The sequence below is a fragment of the Cupressus sempervirens genome, chromosome 8 (assembly GCF_028749045.1).
Source record: "Cupressus sempervirens isolate cs-2001-9-10 chromosome 8, ASM2874904v1, whole genome shotgun sequence".
Lineage (NCBI taxonomy): Eukaryota > Viridiplantae > Streptophyta > Pinopsida > Cupressales > Cupressaceae > Cupressus > Cupressus sempervirens.
Window position 1 is genome coordinate 554424955 of NC_143125.1, and position 19589 is coordinate 554444543.

Here is a 19589-nt window from a genome sequence, read left to right on the forward strand (position 1 = left end):
CAAGAAACAAAAAAATCAATTCAACTTATTATGCCAAAACAAGAAAATCCTTTGTTAGTTGACCTTGCTTAGTAGATACTCACTCAAAGCAGTCTTCTCATGTTAACCAAGTGAACTTGGTTAACATTGCATAGTCAAAAAGTTTCATTGGTAACTAAGTGAGCTTGCTTAACACTAGTTCCATCCAACATTTCCTTCATTAACTAAGTGATCTCAATAAACTTTTTTTTGTCACCTGAGTGAACTCGGTAGACACTATCTTCTAAATTAGGCAAACTATGGAATGCTTGGCAAACATAGGAAACTATCTTTAATGCTTGAGTGAGCTCAACATACACTAACTAGCAATGATATGATATTTTGTGTAACATCAAAGACAAAACACAATTAATCCATTATTTTCGATAGAATCTTTCTTATTCCTCGCTCCAAGTTAATGACTTAAGTATCTCCTTTTTTCAACTCACTAACCAAACTCTTCAATTCATCTTCCTTGTTCCTGATTTGTGAGGTAAAGGTGTACATATATTCATGTGCCAAGGAACATTTCTTATGTTATTATTTTCTTTCATGAACACATTTGTCTAACTCTTTGATTCCAATATATAAATTTGTCTAATCATCCTTGATATTATTACATACCTTACTAAAAATCTTTGCTTCATCTTCACTTGGGCTTTAATAGTACCTACCTCTACCAATGTCTTGAAATGATTAACAAACTATTTTGATACTTTTTTTTCTTTTTTTTGCAAACCACTTTCACTAATATGAATTAGAATTAGAATTTTCATCTTACTTGTTATCTTCTCAAGATTATGTTGTGTACTCTTTGTGGCCTTGATTTTCTCAATAATGCTTTCATAGAATATCTTGAAATTAATCCCAATTTTTCTACATCAGTTAGCTTTGTACTTGTAGTGTTGTTCATCATACTTTCCAAGAGTGATTCTATTGGGGTTTTTGGTGTGCTAGGAATCTTTTGACTTGGAGCCTTTTTTATGTGTAAGTAGCTAAATCTATAAATTACAATTGTCCACTTGATCTCTTTTCTTGTCTTTTTTTCATTGATTTATCATCCTCTTTTTCTTTTCCTTTCTCCTCTTTCATTTTTTTAGCTTGTTATTTTGATGCTTCCTCTTTTTCCTACCTTTTGGTGTATGACCACCTAGCCATCATATAATTAAAAGAGATCATAATGGATATTTTAATAATGTATGTTCTTTCATATATGTTCCAATGCTATTCTATGCAATGAAATTCAATTGAAAAGAAAACTTATATAAAAAACATATTGTTGTTCACGTTGTCCTAGATAAGGTCCCAATTGGTTTAATATGTTAAAAGTTTTAAAATGACCGTTAAAAGGATAATAACCATGTAAAATTTTATTAAATTTTCATTTCAAAATGTTGTTAATGTTTATTTAAATTCATGGTATCACATTTGTCAAAATTTTCAAAAGTTCTCAAGAAGGTGAAGAGCTGTTAAAAATGCAACAATGTAAAATTGCATTAAAGCTGTAAAACGAAGTCCAAAGGTCATGGGTGATAATTTTAAGGTCTAAACTGATGAAAAAACTATAAAATAAATTTTAAGGTCAAACCAACAAAGAAAAAGAATGAAAAGGAAGTAAGGAAAGAAAGGGGAAATAAGTGAATATTTAGCTTCTGCTGGAGCACCTTTTACTTGTAATTTTGATTGACTTTCTAATTCTCTTATTGTTTTTAGGATTTGTACATCCATGTACAGCCTAAAAATAATGTATTATTGATATTGTAGAGTAGGAAAATGAATAATAATTCCATTTCTTTTGGTTTGCATTTATTTCATGCAGATTTTAGATATTTATGAGCATTCTATGGATAATATTTTTTCAAATTTTAAAATTACATTCATATTGAAGCAACATTTACAAATATTTAATTGATTTTTTTGTTGTGGTTTCACAATGCACACCATGTTTATCTTAGATATGTGGACCCCCTAGTAATTTTTTTTGGTTTTCCAAAACCCCTAATCTAGGGTATGAGTCTTTTTTGGGACTCTACCTAGAGTCCAAGTCAAGCCCTCATCCTAACTGAAAAAATGTAGATCTCAAAAATAGAGAATTTTGGAGGAAAAGTAAGTTTTTTATGCCAAGGTGTGCACTAGCACACCCAATGCACACACACACACACACACACACACACACACACACACACACCTATTCAAGGTGTGTAAGTGTGGTAGATGCCCTAATGTGCTCTTACCTCCCTTTGGAGATGTGCGCATACATAGATGCATAGGTGTACAACACCAAAGTGTGCACATCATCCTAGGCCTATAAAAGCCTTTGACCACCCTCCCCTCTTCTTATTATCTTTCATCAAGTTTTCTTGAGTGCACCTTTGCACCTTTAGAGGTGTACCAAACTCCTCCAATGTGCACACAAAACAAACAAGTTAAACAACATGAAGGTGCACACATGTACACTTGTCCAAAGTGTGCATGTATGGACCTATATTCACATTTGAAACCTTCAAAACATAAGAAAAAATCACATAAGTGGAAGGTGCATACATGCACGCCTACCCAAGGTGCACATGAGTGCACCTTTCAAACAATCAATAGAAGAAACTTAAGGTAATGGTGTGCACATGTGCACCATTTTTTGACCCTTAACATAAAACACAAAGTAAGGGTGAGCATATGCATCTAATACATTTTTATTTTGACACATTATGACTCAACATGTCAAGATATTTTTTGATGGATTGGACATTATTATATTATTTTTTGTTGTGTGATTCTTTACTTTAAAATGTGTGGTCATGTTATTTGATGTTTAATAAGTATCCATAATGATGGTGTATTATAGTAAATGAATTTATGATTATGAATATGTTAAATACTTTAATTATGTAAATTTGTAATGATTAAATATGCGTGTAGAGATGAGATAAAGGTTATTTAAATGAAAATTTGGTGTTTTGATTAATGTGATTATCAAAATGAGTTTTAAATATATACATGTGATTTTTGTTGAGCTACTAACATGTGAATTTAGTGTGGAGGACTATTAACCATGTAATCTAACAAAGAATCAATAATCGACCCTATGTTCAATCTTTGAAACTAAGGTTGACTCTAATGAAGAGACACAGACCTTACTATTTCATATTTTATTTGTATCATAATCTAGATATGTGTATCATTCTATAATTATAACGTGTTTAATGTTACGTATCAATGAATTTTATGGTGTCACTTGATAGTTGTAATTCATATGTGTATCATCATGTTAATTAGGGTTAACAAAGTAACTTTATAATCTAAGATTGATTAAGCTAGTAACTGAAGACTAACTAGTTGGTAACCTAGATTAGTTAACCTAATTAGGGTTTAGTGGAAAGACAATATTCCTAGGGTTTTTAGAAAGTTCAAATATTTCAAGCCAATTTATCATTCCTAAAATGTTCATAGGGGGGAAAAATTAATGCAATCTAGGTGCCTAGGGGTATGTGTATGGGTTGAAGACATATTCCAACCTTTTAGATCCTTTTATTGACATTTATGACCTCCTAAATATCTCATTTTCCCTTTAGTGATAAATTTGGATGTCTCCTTGAGTTTTCCCAATTTTACACTACAAAATAGAGGTTGTCTTAATGGTAGGATCAATTTGGAAGACCCTAGAAGGCTTGAGTTAATTCTAGAGTTATTGTTGTTTTAGTTGAGTGAGTTTAGAAGCCTATTTAGTTGTCATTTTGAGGGTTGAAGGGTATTGACCCATTCTCTACATTTAGAGAGAGTCAAGCTTGGATTGGAAGAGGAAGAAGGATTAGCTCTTCTCAAAAACTCTATTTCCATAACCTTTCTAAAGGTAGAATCCTTCATGGCCATGTTCTTTATGCTTTACTTTTATTTTCTTAAGTATACCTCTTGCATATGTGAGTATTTCATGTATGTGATGAAAAATGTGAAGGATGGATTATTATGGATTTCTTTTTTTTTTAACTTCCATATTTTCTATTTTTTTGTGGGGAAAACTACTAAGAGTGTCTTGGAATTACTCACTCTTGGATATGATAGGAGTGGCCATGTATGGGAGGAGGGCCTTAGTTGGACTCAAAGTCAATGTAGAGTCTCCCCTCATGATGAGGAGAGGGAGAAAGAAGGGTGTTACAAGACCTTACTCATGAATACAAACCAGCTTTGTATTTGGGGAGATAAGGAGTGAAAGAATGGAAGTTGTTTGTGATTATTAGCCTTAAAAGAGGGATATGTTTGGTGTTGTGATTGATATCTCCTACCCTAGAAAAATTCACCTTCTCCCTGGTCTTGGTTTGATATGGAACTTGTGCAAAAATCGGATGTGATTAGTTTATTGAAGATGTCTATGTGACTAAGTTTGATTGTTGCTAGTCAATTTTGATTCTCCATGGTTATCTATACTTAAATTTACAGATTTTCTTTGTTGATACCTTAATATGGAGCATAATTAGATTCAAAGTTTTGGTATTCTTGTGTCCAATGTTATGGAGACTTCTCCTCAGGAAAATGATCCTGATGTATAATTCATTGTTAAAATTATATTTGTGATGAAAATGATATCGCATTTTCTTCCCTAATTATTTCGCAATTGATTCCTTGAATTAGGTTTTTGAATTTTATATATATATGAAATTTCTAGACCAATTCTCAATGGAGAAAATGGTTTGACACCATTTGGTCTTCCATTACAGAACCTAAGATTGCTCACTTTGCTTGGTGCCTTGCTTTCCAAGGTCTTCCCCTGGGGCCTTAGCTCAAGCACATTGGGGTGCCTGACCCCAGATGCCCTTTATGTGGCCAACCTGAGTCCTTTTTGTATACTTTTTGGTTTTGCAAATGTGCTCAGAATTATTGGTATGGATTCATGATTTTTTCAAGCCTTTCAGGCCCAAACCTTTTTCATGGCACATGATCCTTCTGGGTGATTCCCCCAGATTTCCTCAGAAGTTTTCCTAGATTTAGCATACCTTCAGGATGGAAATTTTGTTTTCTCTATGGAAAGATAGGAATGCAGTTTTATTCACTCACAGTTTTTTTGATGTTAACATTGCAATGTACACTAAGGCATGCATTTGTAACAATATCATTATGCAGATATAGGTACAAGCTAATAAAGTTGCACTGGAGGTTGCCCACTTACAAGAATTGTTAAACCACTAGGGTAATGCTCCTTGTACCATTACAAGAGTGCCTCTAGATGCCTCAGCTGATGCTTCCTCATCCCGTGGTCTCCGTTCTAGATGCTAGTCCTTTGGCCACCATTCACACACGTTGCGCTCCCAGTGTCCCCACCATCACTCTCCCAGTGGTGGTTATGGTGGTTGGAGGCGCCGCTCCACTTCCCCACCACGTGGTGGTTCTAGGTAGTCCTTGACTCCCCCCCTGGGCAGGCTTCTGGCTGGTCTCTAGCTCCTCCCCCTAGACGGGTGCAGTCTGGCAAGTTTCCTTGACTGGCCTTGGCAATTTGTCCTCCACGGACAGAGAAGAAGGATGCGGAGACTGCAACTACCCCAGATCCTGCGGATGCTACTAACGGCTGGACTGTTCCTAGTCCACCTCACAATCCCACTGATGCATGGGGATTTCCTGATAAAGATGATCCTCCTCCCTCTTCTAGTACCGCCTTGGTAGCATGAGGTTGTTTTTAATATTTTTTTTGATGAATAGTTTATAGTCGCTAGCTGCGGCCATGTTGTTTGCTCCGGCTTCGGCCGACTGAACTCATTCGCGGGGTAATCCTGTATCCCCCGGCCTTTTTTTGTGAATTCTAATCTTAGTAAATTTTATTAATTGAAAAGGACTATTCATCAAAAAAAAAATTTCTAGACCAATTATGTTTAGAAAAAAAAGAAGCACTTCATTTCTTATGACATTCCTTATACTCCTAAAAAGTCATTCCATATGCAAATGATCAATTAAAACTATATAAAATGATGTTATGTAAAGCTATTCAATTCATTTATGATTATATGTTAGAGGAAATTCAATTTAAATGAATGTTAATTTATTTTGCATTGTTAGTAACTATTGAAAAAAAATACTCCTATTTGAATGCATAATATAACATCAAATACTATGCATTTAATCCATCCATGAAATGAAAAAAACATTATCCTCCTTATGCCATGTTAAAACATCTATTAAAAAAAAACCCAACTCTTGGAGAAGGAAAATAAACCTTGAATAATTTCATCCCTTTTAAGAGAAAAAATGCTCTCTAGCTTTTGTATGTAAAATTTTAATTCTCTTTGTTAATAGAGAATATTCTAAAAATGATTCATTTTCAAATCTTTGACACCATTTTATAAAGGATTATGTAATTACAAAAGGAATTAAAATGAAAAAGAAAATCAAGTGATTACCCATACCTTATACCACCCCACCTATAATACTATAAAACTTTACTTTTAACTTTGACTCCAAGTCATCCACTAAACTTTAAATCCTAACTCTCCTTATCTATGTGTCTACCTATGTTGATGTCACCCCCCCATCTTGTCTTTCCATGATTTTTTAATTGGAGGCAACCTTTTGAGAAAGATGGAAGCAAAGTTGAAAGGTGTTAGTAAAACATTAAATCTGCATTTAAAAAATTCAAACTTACTTTTCAAACCTACCCCAATCTTCTCATGCATCCACCAATGCTTGGGAACTTGCACCACCCTTTCCATGAAAGTGTTTTGATTGGGTACATTACCCTTGCCAAGTTTAATATATTTTGTTGCATGGGTTGGAGTGTAAACACCTTTCCTCCAATCATACTCAAGGAAATTTTAAGGCTTTAAAACAAAGCCCTTCCATGATGCCATGTGTACCACTTTAGTGGAAACAAGATCTACACCATTGACTACAAGTTGTAGGTATAGGACCGTATGCAAGGGTGTTGGGAGCCATCATACTTAGTGGTAGGTGTATTTAGAGTGTGTGGAATGTAAGGATAGGATTAGTATGTGGGATTATTTTAGAATTATTTGATAGTTAGTATTAATTAGTACTAGTTTAGTTTTAGTTTAATAAAGTTATAAATGTGAATCTCATTTTAGATAGTAAATTATTAAAATGAGAATGGTGTATTTGTTAGGATAAGTCAATTGGTTAGTTAGGACTAGTATGTGATTAAGAAATACTAATGTGTTTGGAATTTAATTATTATGTTGGGTGTTAACATAGCATTAGGTGATCTTTTGTGATTGGAATGGGTTTTATAAAATTGGATGTTTTCATCTAATTAATTAATGGAAATGTTTAGAGGTTAGTAAGTGTATAGTGCTAGGTGTTAGATAGGTGTAATTAGTAGTTGAATGATTTTCAATTAGTAGTATTATTGTTAATTTTTCTTTTAATTATAAATATGGTTATGGTATTCAAAGAAGAAGATTATATTTAAAAAGTTGTCATAGGATTATGTTTAAATGTTAGATTTATATATGATAGAATATTGGTTGTGTCTTGTAGTTATGAATAGTATATTACTTAATTTAATATTTCATTATGTTGTTAATAAATCGTATTGTCAAGATAATAAGATTGGAAGGTTTTGTAGAGACAAAACTATTATTGTAAATAATGTTACAAGAAATATTTGATGTTTTCTTAAATTATGGAAATAAAGTATTAGGTAATTGACAATCTTTCTGCAAATGATGAAACCAATGCACGTAGGAGATTAAAATGATGCCAATTAAATATGGAATAACTTGATAACCTATTTAGTGTAGCTTTGTGATAAAAAATGTAATTAATTAACTTTAAAAAAAAAATTGGATTAATTAACTATTTAGCCCCCCTCTTTGCATATGAAAGATGGATGTGTGCAATAGCGCACATGCACACTCCAAAAGGGTGCACACCTATGTAGGTATGCAATTGCACACTAAATAACCTCCCAAGGGTTATTCAACACACCAAGCATACCTATCAAGGTAAACATGGTGTGCTAAACTAGTGGATACAATTATCCAATTGTGTGTTGTCTTTGATGTTACACAAATGTCATACAAGTCAACTATTAGTAGTTACCAAGTTCAGTTGATTTACAAGAATATTTATAGTGTCTACCGAGCACTCTCAAATTTTACATTGTGCAAATAGTTGTTATCAAGCCTTCAAGGTTAGTGAAGGAAATTTAGTGTCTACTGAGCTCACTCAGTCATCAAAGGAAAATGTGGTAGAACATGGTGCTTACTGAGCTCTCATGGTTAGCGAAGGAAATTTAGTTCTTACCAAGCTCTCATGGTACTCAAAGGAAATTCAATTCTTACCAAGTTCACTTGATAGCCAAAGGATTTCACAAAATTTGTAGTGTTAACCAAGTTGAGATGGTTAACTCACGAAATTGTTTCTAAAGCAGTGTTTATCGAGCAGGGTCAACCAGTAAAGGAATTTATTAATTTATGGTTTAATGCTTAATTCTTTTAAGTATTATTTCTAGTCGGCTATGGTAATGATTATATATGATTGTAACTTGTAACTAATCCAACTTGATAATCTGAATGGTATATATGAGAGGTCAAGTTGTGAATTTTAAGTGTGATGAATTTGATGTGATATGAATGTGAAGGTGGATTGATAATTTTGAGAGTGAATTTTGAAGGATGATCAGAGATCATTATGGAGTAGCAAAGCTATTTTTGATCAAGGAGGATCTAATGGTGCAGAAAAGAGATCTGTAATCAAAAAATTCAGTTGCATCTTATTCAGGTTATTTCATTGTTAATTTCTAACCATTGTAGTAGTGATTCCAAAATCTCTTAACAAAGTAGGTCTAATAGCCATTTTGTAAATCCTCTAACAAGGTGGATAGTTCTACTGAATTGTTCTAAAGACCTCTACCAAGGCCACTCCTAACTAGGTGATTAAATCCTCTAACTAGGTCACACCTAATAGTGTGTTTTGTAACCTTTAATAGGGTTGGCTCCTAATAGGGCTCACTTCAGAAGAGTGAAAATTGGTAGCTAATTACTTGGTGGTTTTTCCCATATTGGGTTTTCATGTTAAATATAGTGCCTCTTATGTTTATGTTATTTACTTTTGTATGCGTGTTAACAATTATGAATGCTTAAAGATCAGTAACAAGTTAATCTACCGAGTTATAGCATTTATCTGTGTGGCTACTAAATGATAGCAATAACAAGTTATTTAAGGCATCTAAGGGATCTGTGGATTTTTTTTTGTGGTAATTGATTCACCCTCCTCTTAGTTACTCCATTTATATCTCAAAAAATTGGTATCAAAGCTTTTAGTGTTTGTAGGAAAAGATTTCAAGGATTTAAGCTAAAGATCAGGATGTATTATAAGAAGGAAATTCCAAGACTTAATAGGGACAACTTCTCAGCATGGTAGGGACTAATGAGACTTCATCTAGCTTCTATTGGTGATATAAGGATGAAGTACTTTGATGCAAAATATATAGAACCTACTAGCACATTATCTATCATTGATATTGTTAAAAAGAAGACTCACAACAACATGATGATAGATATTGCATCTACTCTAAGATATTGATAATTTGATGATATCAAGGATTGAAAAATTGCTCTTAAAATGTGGAACAAGCTGAAATAAATCTACGGAGGTGATGATAATGTGAGAATAGCCAAAGTAGAAATTTTAAGTGGTCAATTTGATCAAATGAGGATGAGAGAAGATGAAAACATTACAAAATATGTTAAAAGAGGTAAAGAAAGTGTTAATCCAATCAAAGCTTTTAGAGGAGATATCAAGGAGGAAACAATTAAAAGTAAAGTTATTAGAACACTATTTCCCATTTATGCCATCAGAGTTTCTGCAATTCAAGAAAGAAGATGTGAAGCAAATCATAAGATAAATTTAGAGGCCATAGTTGGAAGATTTATTGCATTTGAGCTAGATAACTATGAAAATTATGTTCCCACTACCAAAAACATTGAATCAACATTTGAAGCTAAGCTTTCACTAAAGGAGAAAGGAAAGAAGATAAAGGATTCTCAAACAGATAGTGAAGAAGAATTAGAATAGAGTTCAAATAGTGATCTTGAGGTGGTTAAAGCTCTGCTAGCAAGGAAATATTCAAGAGGCAAAGGGAAATACAAAGCTAAGGTATCTCTAATCTATTTTTCTTGTGAATAAATTGGACATATTGTAGCTAGGTGCCCAAATAAGCAGAAAAAGGATGAGAAGAAAGGTCACAAGTGCAATGGCAAGAAAGACTTCAAATCATTTAAGGACAAAGGTAAGAAAACATGTTTCATGGCTAAGAATTCTTATGATTCTAATGAAGAAGAAGAAGAAGAAATTGTTTACATTGCTATAAAGGATGAGTCTAATAATGATGAAGAAATGGCACTTATTTCTCATGTGAGAAAAAAAAATGCATGGATTATAGATAATGGTTGTTCTCATATATAACTAGTGATAAAACTAAGGTTGAACATTTTGAAGACTATGATGGTGGCAGTGTGAGGTTTGGTAATAATGAACCTTGTTGCATAAAAGGAAGAGGAAGAATCTCACTAACCAAAGAACTTGTATGTGATAATGCATATAGGGTAGAAGGACTTAACCACAATCTATTGAGTGTGGCAAAGATACTCAATAATAGATTCAAAGTTGAATTCATCCATGGAAAAGTAAGACTATTGGATGACAAAGGAAAGCTGATTGGATTAGGCACTCAAACAAGAGGTAACTTGTTTTATCTTGAACTTGGTGAATGTTCGTGCTTTATTGCTCAAGTTTAAGAAAGTTGATTATGAAATAGGAGGTTGTGTCATGTGAACTTTGATAACTTGGTGAAAATAAGTAAATTCAAGAAAGTAAGAGGCATTCTTAACATAAAGAAACCTAAGGTTGGTCTATGCAAGAATTGTCAAATTAGCAAGATGGGAAGGACTAGTTTTAAAAGTAAGAACTATTAGTCTAAAGAAGTTTTAGAAATTGTGCATACTAATTTGTGTGGACCTTTGGAATTGAAAGATATACTAGTGAAAAATTCTTCACTCTTTTTGTTGATGATTACTCAAGAATGATGACTTCCATGTACCTAAGAGAGAAATTAGAAGCGTTAGAGAAGTTCAAATGGTATTTGGCTAGAGTAGAGAAGGAAATAGTCAAAATACTAAAATGCTTGAGGTCGAACAAAGGTAGTGAACTCATTTCACATGAATTCAATAACTTTTGTATTGAAAGAGGAATCAAAAGATAGGTATCAACTCCTAGAGCTCCTGAGAAAAATGGAATAGCTTAAAGAAGGAACACATCTATCATGGAATATGCAAGAATCCTAATGATTTAAAAGAGCATTGCTATCAAATACTAGAAGGAAGCTATCAACACTATAGTTCATACCTTGAACCAAGTACAACTAAAGAATGACTCATTAAAAACCCCCTATGAGTGATGGTATAGATACAAACCCAATGTAAGTTACCTAAAAGTATTTGGAAGAAAATGTTACATTTTGAAAGAATCTATATAAGGTAAGTTTGATGTGAACGGCAATGAAGGAATATTTTTGGAATATTCTTGCAAGGGTAAAGCATATAGATGTTTGAATTTCTCTACTTACAAAGTCATAGAAAGTGTACATGTGAAAGTTGATGAGTTTGCCAAAACAACTAAAGAAGAAAGCAAAAGCGAACTAGAAGACTATAGGAGATTTATTTTCACTAAACCTAATATAGTGCTAGGTACACCTATCAATCATAAATCTTCTACTCTAGAGTCTTCAGTAACCAAGTTGTGAGAAGTTCAAACCGAGCTACAGGAACTTGAGTCACATTTTGATGCTATTGAGTCAATGCCTATTGAGCCTGAAGGACCTATGCAGTAGAAAGAATAACTAGAACTTGAAGTTGAACTGCAAGAGGGTAAGAATGTAAAGCATTCAAAAGGGAAAGAACCTATATTACCTAAGTATGTCAAGAGACATCGTGCACCAAATTAGATCATTGGAGATAAATCTGAAGGAACTATGACAAGAAGTAAGTTGAAAGGTACTTGTTTACTTGCTGATTTTGAACCTAGAGGTGTCAAAGATGCATTAGAAAATAAAAATTTGATTGAGGCTATGAATGAAGAAATAGAGCAGATAGATAAAAACAAAACATGGACTCTTGTACCTAGGCCTAAGGACAAAAATGTGATTGGAACTAAGTGGGTATTCAGAAACAAGTTAAATGAAGATGGTAAGGTGTCAAGAAACAAAGCTAGACAGGTATGCAAAGCATACTCTCAAGAAGAAGGAATGGACTATGGAGAATCTTTTGCACCTATTGCAAGATTGTAAGGTGTCAGGACCTTACTAGCATATGCTACATACAAAGGATTCAAGGTTTATCAGATGGATGTCAAGTCAACATTTCTCAAAGGGATACTGGATGAAGAGGTTTACATTGAATAGCATAAAGGTTTTGTTGATCCAGATAAGAAGGGCATAGTCTAAAAATTACATAAAGCATTGTATGGTCTAAAACAAGCCCCTAGAGCATGGTATGAAAGATTGCATAACTAATCCTATTCAAATTGGTTTTCAAAGGACTAATGATAATAGTAGTTTGTATATCAAGGAAGGACCAGATAATAAAACTATATTGGCACAAATATTTTTTGATGATACCTTGTTTACCGAAAATGATGATCAATGTAAAGAATTCTCAGAGAAAATGAACAAGGAATTTGAAATGTTAATGTTTGGTGAGGTCAAATTCTTTGTTGGTCTTCAAATTCAATAGAATAAGAATGGTATTTACATCACTCAATCAAAATACATCAAGGAGATACTAAAAAAGTTTTGTATGGAAGACTGTAAACTAGTTGGGACTGCTATGTGTACTGGATTGAAACTTACCCAGGATGATGAATCAAAGGAAGTGGATTAGACATTGTATAAATCTATGATTGGAAAGTTGTAGTGTGTAGTGTATATAAGACCTGATATTGGCCTTACAGTTGGTATTGTAGAAAGATTTTCAGAAAAACCAAGTAAAAATCACATGGTGGCAATCAAAAGGATCATGAGATACTAGAAAGGCACTCAAGATTATGGATTATGGTATAAACTTGTAGGAAATTTGGATTTAAAAGTGTTTAATGATGTAGATTGGGAAAGAAATGTTGATGATAGAAGGAGTACAAGTGGATGACCTTTCTTTCTTGGAAGGAGGTTGGTTTTTTGGACAAGTAAAAAGAAAAATTGTGCATCCTAGTCCATAGTAGAAGCAGAGTATGTTGTAGCAGTAGTAACTATTCTAATATTGTTTAGTTCAAACAGTTATTGTAAGGTATGAAGGAAGAAATCAAAGAACCTATTGTTATGTTTTGTGATAATACAAGTGCATTTAACATTTCAAATAATCCAGTGATGCATTCCAAAGCCAAGCATATTGCTATAGAGTATCACTTTATCAAAGAAATGGTGAAGGATAAGGAAATCAGATTGGAATATGCCCATACAAAGGAAGAGATTTCTGACATATTCACAAATACTTTATCTAAGGATGCATGTTTGTATCTAAGAGGTAAGTTATGGGTCATTCCCTATTTGAATCTCACTAAAATATAGTTTTAGTGATGTATCAATAGGAATAGAGTTGAAGATCTATCAGTTGATGTAGCAAAGTAATGAAGGTATTGTATATGAATTAGTACTTAAGGTACATTGAAATTCATTTGAGTTGTGTTGTCTTTGGTAGGTGTTGTCAAAGAGGGAGAGTTTACTATCATACCTTTCTAAAATTTTCAAAGAGAGTTTATGCAAGAGGGAGAGATTACTATGAAAGAAGGAGAGTTTTCCTATAGATAATTGAAGTGTAAAATTCTAGAGGGAGAAAACCTTCTACTAGAGAAAGTCTTATTCTCAAATTTCATTATGCTATGACATGTTGTGTTGCCATAAATGCCAAAGGGAGAGGTTGTTGGATACAATTATCCAATTGTGTGTTGTCTTTGATGTTACACAAATGTCATACAAGTCATTTGTTAGCACTTACAGATCTTGATTGGTTTACAAGAAGATTTACACTGTCTACTGAGAATTCTTATACTTTACCTTGTGCAGAAAGTTTTTTTTGAGCTTTCAAGGTTAGTGAAGGAAATTCAATGTCTACCAAGCTCACTCGATCATCAAAGGAAAATGTGGCAGAAAATAGTTCTTGCTGAACTCTCATGGTCAGTGAAGGAAATTTAGTTGTTATTGAGCTCTCATGGTTAGCAAAGGAAATTCAATTCTTACTGAGTTCACTCAATAGCCAAAGGATTTTATAGAATTTGCAGTATTAACTGAGTTGAGCTAGTTAACTAAGAAAATTGTTTTTGAAATAGTGGTTACCGAGTAGGGTCGACCAATAAAGGAATTTATTAATTTATGATTTAATTCTTAATTATTTTAAGTATTATTTCCAGCCAAATATGGTAATGATTATAGGTGATTATAACTTCTAATTAAGCCAACTTGATAATCTGAATATTATATATGACAGGTCAAGTTGTGAATTTTAAGTGTGATGAATTTGATGTGACATGAATGTGAAGGTGGACTAATTATTGTGAGAGTGAATTTTGAAGCATGATTAGAGTTCATTAAGGAGAAGTAAAGCTATATTTGATCAAGTAGGGTCTAATGGTGCAGAAAAGAGATCTGTAATCAGAAAATTTAGCTGCATCTTATTTATTTGATTTCATTGTTACTTTCTAACCCTTGTAGTAGTGATTCAAAAATCTCTTAACAGAGTTTGTCTAGCAACCATTTTGTAAATCCTCTAACAAGGTGGATAGTTGTACTAAATTGTTCTAAAAAACTCTAGCAAGGACACTCCTAACAAGGTGATTAAAGCCTCTAACTAGGTCGCACTAACAATGTGTTTTGTAACCTTCAATAGGGTTGGCTCCTAATAGGGCTCACTTTAGAAGAATGAAAATTGGTAGCTAGTCACTTGGTGGTTTTTCCCATATTGGGTTTCCATGTTAAATCTGGTGTCTCTTGTGTTCACGTTATTTACTTTTGCATGCATGTTAATAATTGTGAATGCTTAAAGATTAGTAACAAGTTAATTTACCAAGTTACAACATTTCTTTGTGTGGCTACCAAATGACAGTAGTAACAAGTTATTTAAGGCATCTAAGGGATCTCTGGACTTTTTTTTTTGGTAACTAATTTGCATCTCATTTTCTCCATTTATATTTCCAGCATAAACTACATAACAGAGCTAAAGAAGGATGTTTGAAGTGGTTTTGCTATGTTTGGGTGTTCTAGGTCTGGTTTTTTAGTAGTTAAGGTTTGTTTGGGGTTTGACTTTCAACTTTTTAGACTAATGTTTTTTTATGTTTTGTGTAGATAAAATGACTTCCTCATCACCCTCACTTGTAGAGAAGATTTCTCTAAAACCTATTGTCTTCAAGTTTAAAGGTGCATTGAAGAAATCATGCTTTCAAGATCAACATTTAGAGATTAGAGATATTGAGTTGGGACATATAGATGGAACACATTCTTGGTACTTTAAAATAACCCTAAAGAGAGGTCCTTGATGGTCTTCACACTTATCAAATCAAGGTTGGTCAATGCAGCATTACATCTAACATCAGTACAACCTTAGAGCTTGTAATTACAAGGGAGATCATCTTAGACCTAAGAATAATGAACATTGAGAAAGATTTTGATCTCTCAAGAGTTGATCAAAATGGGAAGATAACCTATCATTAGAAGAAATATGGTATAGGGATAATGAAAGGAAGGCTATATAGATCATACAATCATCATTTTTATTGATAGGACACCCTTAGAATGTAGAGCAGGAAAGGTAGATATTACTAGAGGATATATGAAGGATGACATCATATAATCCATTGTACTTTTGAGCAGGTTCATGTGTCTAATAATGGCTAGGAATCTTAAAATTTGGATCATACATTTCATAGAGACCATCAGAATAGACTTGAAACTCCCAATTGATTGGGCCATAATACTACCCAAGTTTTAAATGACATCATACTCGGTGTATTTACTAGCAGCAAGGATAACTGACTAACTAGGACTGTTCAAGAGGGGAAGCATGTAGGATGTTGATGCATGGCCTTATGGTATACCCCCAATTGGTAAAGAACAAGCTCTTAGATCAAAGCAAGGAAAAAGGATATAAGTAGAAGTAGGAGCAAGGATTGCAAAAATTAGCACTAGTACATCTAGTTCAAGAAATTCACATACCTAATGGTAGATGGTACAATCATGAATCCAAAAAAAATCAAAGATATCCATTAGATAGGCTCATCTTGTTAGAGATTCAAAGAGAGCTCACATTTGCATATGATAGAGTGAGGAAACAACATAAGAAGACATAGGTATGACCCATTACCATAGGTCCTTTTGAAGTAAAATAGAATTATGATATCATGATCTTTGACATAGAATTAGATCAATATCCCTTGGAGGATTGCAACTCCCCTCACCCTTATTATGATAATATCAAAAAAGTACAACATCTAGCAAGAAATCAATTTGTTCATGAAGATATAGTAGAAGATTATTACATGAATGCAATAGATGAATATGATATCCAAATAAGGGATTATTGTAGGATGACTCTATATTAAGTAGGAAGTGCCTTGAAAATAAAGGTCTAGTGAAGGTTATCTAACAAGACACTCAAAATGTCTTAGATCCCTTGTACAATTGTGACAAGATATTTGATAGGCCAATCATGAATGTGGAGATTGATAGGATTAAAATGTAGATATAAACCACAGGACTAGGTATATAATTTAGGTGACAAGGGACTAGATTAAGAATCCTTTTACCCTTGACCCGGTTACATGGACTATCACCTTTCAAGCCACAACACGCCCAATAAAGGGTGAAGGTTAAAAATTTATAGTGCTAACAATCCTTGCCCAATCTCCAGTTAGGCTAGAGATGGTATAAAAATATGATAGGGATGTTGGGTACTTTAGGGTAGAGAAAGAGAAAAATAAGAGGAAAATAGATTTGCTAAAGAAAACTAAGCCCAAAGTTGAAGAACCTCAACCTCAAGAGGTAGCTCAAGCACCTGAAAATCAAGCGCCTCAAAATGAAGAAGCAACACAAGCTCAGGATACTTGACAAGTGCCTTAGTCATAATAGGAACAAGAACAAGAAAAAGAATCAGAGTAGGAAAGACAAGTGGTGTCACCACCTATACAAGAGGAACAAGCCTCTCCTTAACCTACTAACAAATCTAGGGTTGGACCTACTTTCAAAAGGACTAAAAGATAAAAGATACATAAAAAGGTTATACCTATTCCTCTTTTCATGAGAACCATCCTTGAGGTTGATGAAGGAGATGAAGAACACAACATCCCTTTGAATCAAATGACACACTTGGCTAGTGCTACCTAGGAAGAGAAACGGAGAAACTCTAGCATTACACCACCATCTATTCCTAGGCAACCTATTGAGATTACAACTTCAAAGGATGAGAAAAAATAGTGGATGGATGAGCAAGAGGGGTAGGGAATAGATATTTTCAAATATCTAATTTTGACTTTATATCGATGGGAACTAAATTGGTGGGTGATAAAATATGAGACACACCAATTAACCAACCTTTGGGAGAGGATTGGAAGCAAATGCCACCTCTACCACAATGATCTCTACATACCTCATCGCCATCAATTTAGGATTTTTCTTTTTTGGACAAAGGCTTGGTCACTCCTCTTGCTCTTGTTACCAAAGAAGAATTAGAAGGGCATGAAGAAGAACTTGAACACAGGCCAACTAATGAAGTATCAAAGGAAATATAGATACCTAAAGAACCTCAAAAAAATTCTCAAGATATAGAGGCAAGGACTTTGGATACTATAGATATAGGGACATTAAATCTACATCTCTCTCTAAAGGAGAAAACTCTAGAAATGAGGGATAAGGGAAAAGGGTTGCCTGTAAGAAAAATCTCCTCTTTAGCAAAATACATATGTCCTATGGGCACTGCACTGGCCTAGCTAAAGAGGGAGGTTATGGTTTGACAAAAGAGATGCTAAACCTAAATGAAGAGGAGAGTCTAGATGCACAAGTAGAATTCATCAAGAGACCTTAGCCACCTATGGGTGATGCACAACAATTGACATTCATAATGAAGAATAAAGATAAGGACTTACTTGCTCATATAGCCATTCCTCCTCCACATGCTAAGACAAAATATTTGACTCCTAAGGACTATTAAATTAAACAAGTCCTATAACAAAAGCTCATAGTAAACACTATTGGATACAATTGTTAATTGAGTGTTGTCTTTGATGTTACACAAATGTCATATCTGTCATCAGACAGAGTCTACCAAGCTCTAAAGGTCTGCAAAAGAAAGTATCTACCGAGCTCACTCGGTCATCAAAGGGAATGTGGAAGAAAGTTAGTATCTATCGAGCTCACTTGGCCATCAAAGGAATGTGGAAGAAATTTAGTATCTATTGAGCTCACTCGGTTATCAAAGGAAATGTGACAGAAAGTTAACTTCTACTGAGCTCACAAGGTCATCGAAGGAAGGTCAGTGCTAACTGAGTTCACTTGGTCCCCAAAGGACTTTTGTAGGGTTTGTAGTGTTTATCGAGATTCACTTGGTTAACACTAAGAAACCATTCTAGAGTGATGGTTACTGAGCTGAGTTGGCCAGCGAAGGATTTTATAGTTTTGATATTAAGCTCAATTGTTTCATGGAATAAATGTAGCTGACAAATTTTTTTAGTTGTTGTAACTTATATTTGAGCCGACTTAATAAATTTGAAAGGTATATATAGATGTTCAAGTTATGGAATAAGAAATAAGTGTGAAAAAGTGAGTGGAAGAGCGAGTGTATGGATGAGAAAGGAATAAGCGAATAATGAGCAAATTTTGATGAAGGATTAGATATCCTGGAGGAGCTACAAAGTTGTATTTGATCTATAATCAGTAAAAGATAAGTTGCATATCATTCAGGTCATTTCATTGTTGCTTTCTAATCATTGTAACAATGAATTCAGAATCTCTTTACAGAGTTGGTTTAACAACCATTTTGTAAATCCTCTAACAAGGTGACAATTCATTTGAATTTTTCTAAAGACCTCTAACCACACCACTCCTAACAAGGTGATTAAATCCTCTAACAAGGTCACACCTAACAGTGTGTTTTGTAACCTTTAATAGGGTTGGCTCCTAATAGGGCTCACTTCAGAAGAGTGAAAATTGGTGACTAGTTACTTGGTGGTTTTTCCCATATTGGGTTTTCACATTAAATCTGGTGTCTCTTGTGTCAATTTAGTTAAGCTTTGCATGCATATTAATAACTTTGAATGCTATATGAATAGTAACTAGTTAACTTACCAATTTACAGTATTCTTGCACTATTTACCAAGCATCAGTAGTAAGTAAGCATTATAGACATCTAAGGGATTTTTGGAATTGATTTTTTGGTAACTAATTCACCCCTCCCCTCTCATTTACTTCATCTATATTTCCAACAATTGGTATTAGAGCTTTTTAGTGCTTTCAAGAAAATATTTCAAGGATCTAAGCTAAAGATCAGGATGTCATACAAAAGGGAAATTCCAAGACATAATAGGAACAACTTCTTTGC

At 33.6% G+C, this 19589-nt stretch overlaps 1 pseudogene; it reads left to right on the forward strand.

Annotated features, from left to right (window-relative positions):
* Nucleotides 1-5233: 5233 nt before the first annotated feature.
* LOC149543630 (uncharacterized) overlaps nt 5234-19589 on the forward strand; it is a 182661-nt pseudogene continuing 168305 nt past the window's right edge.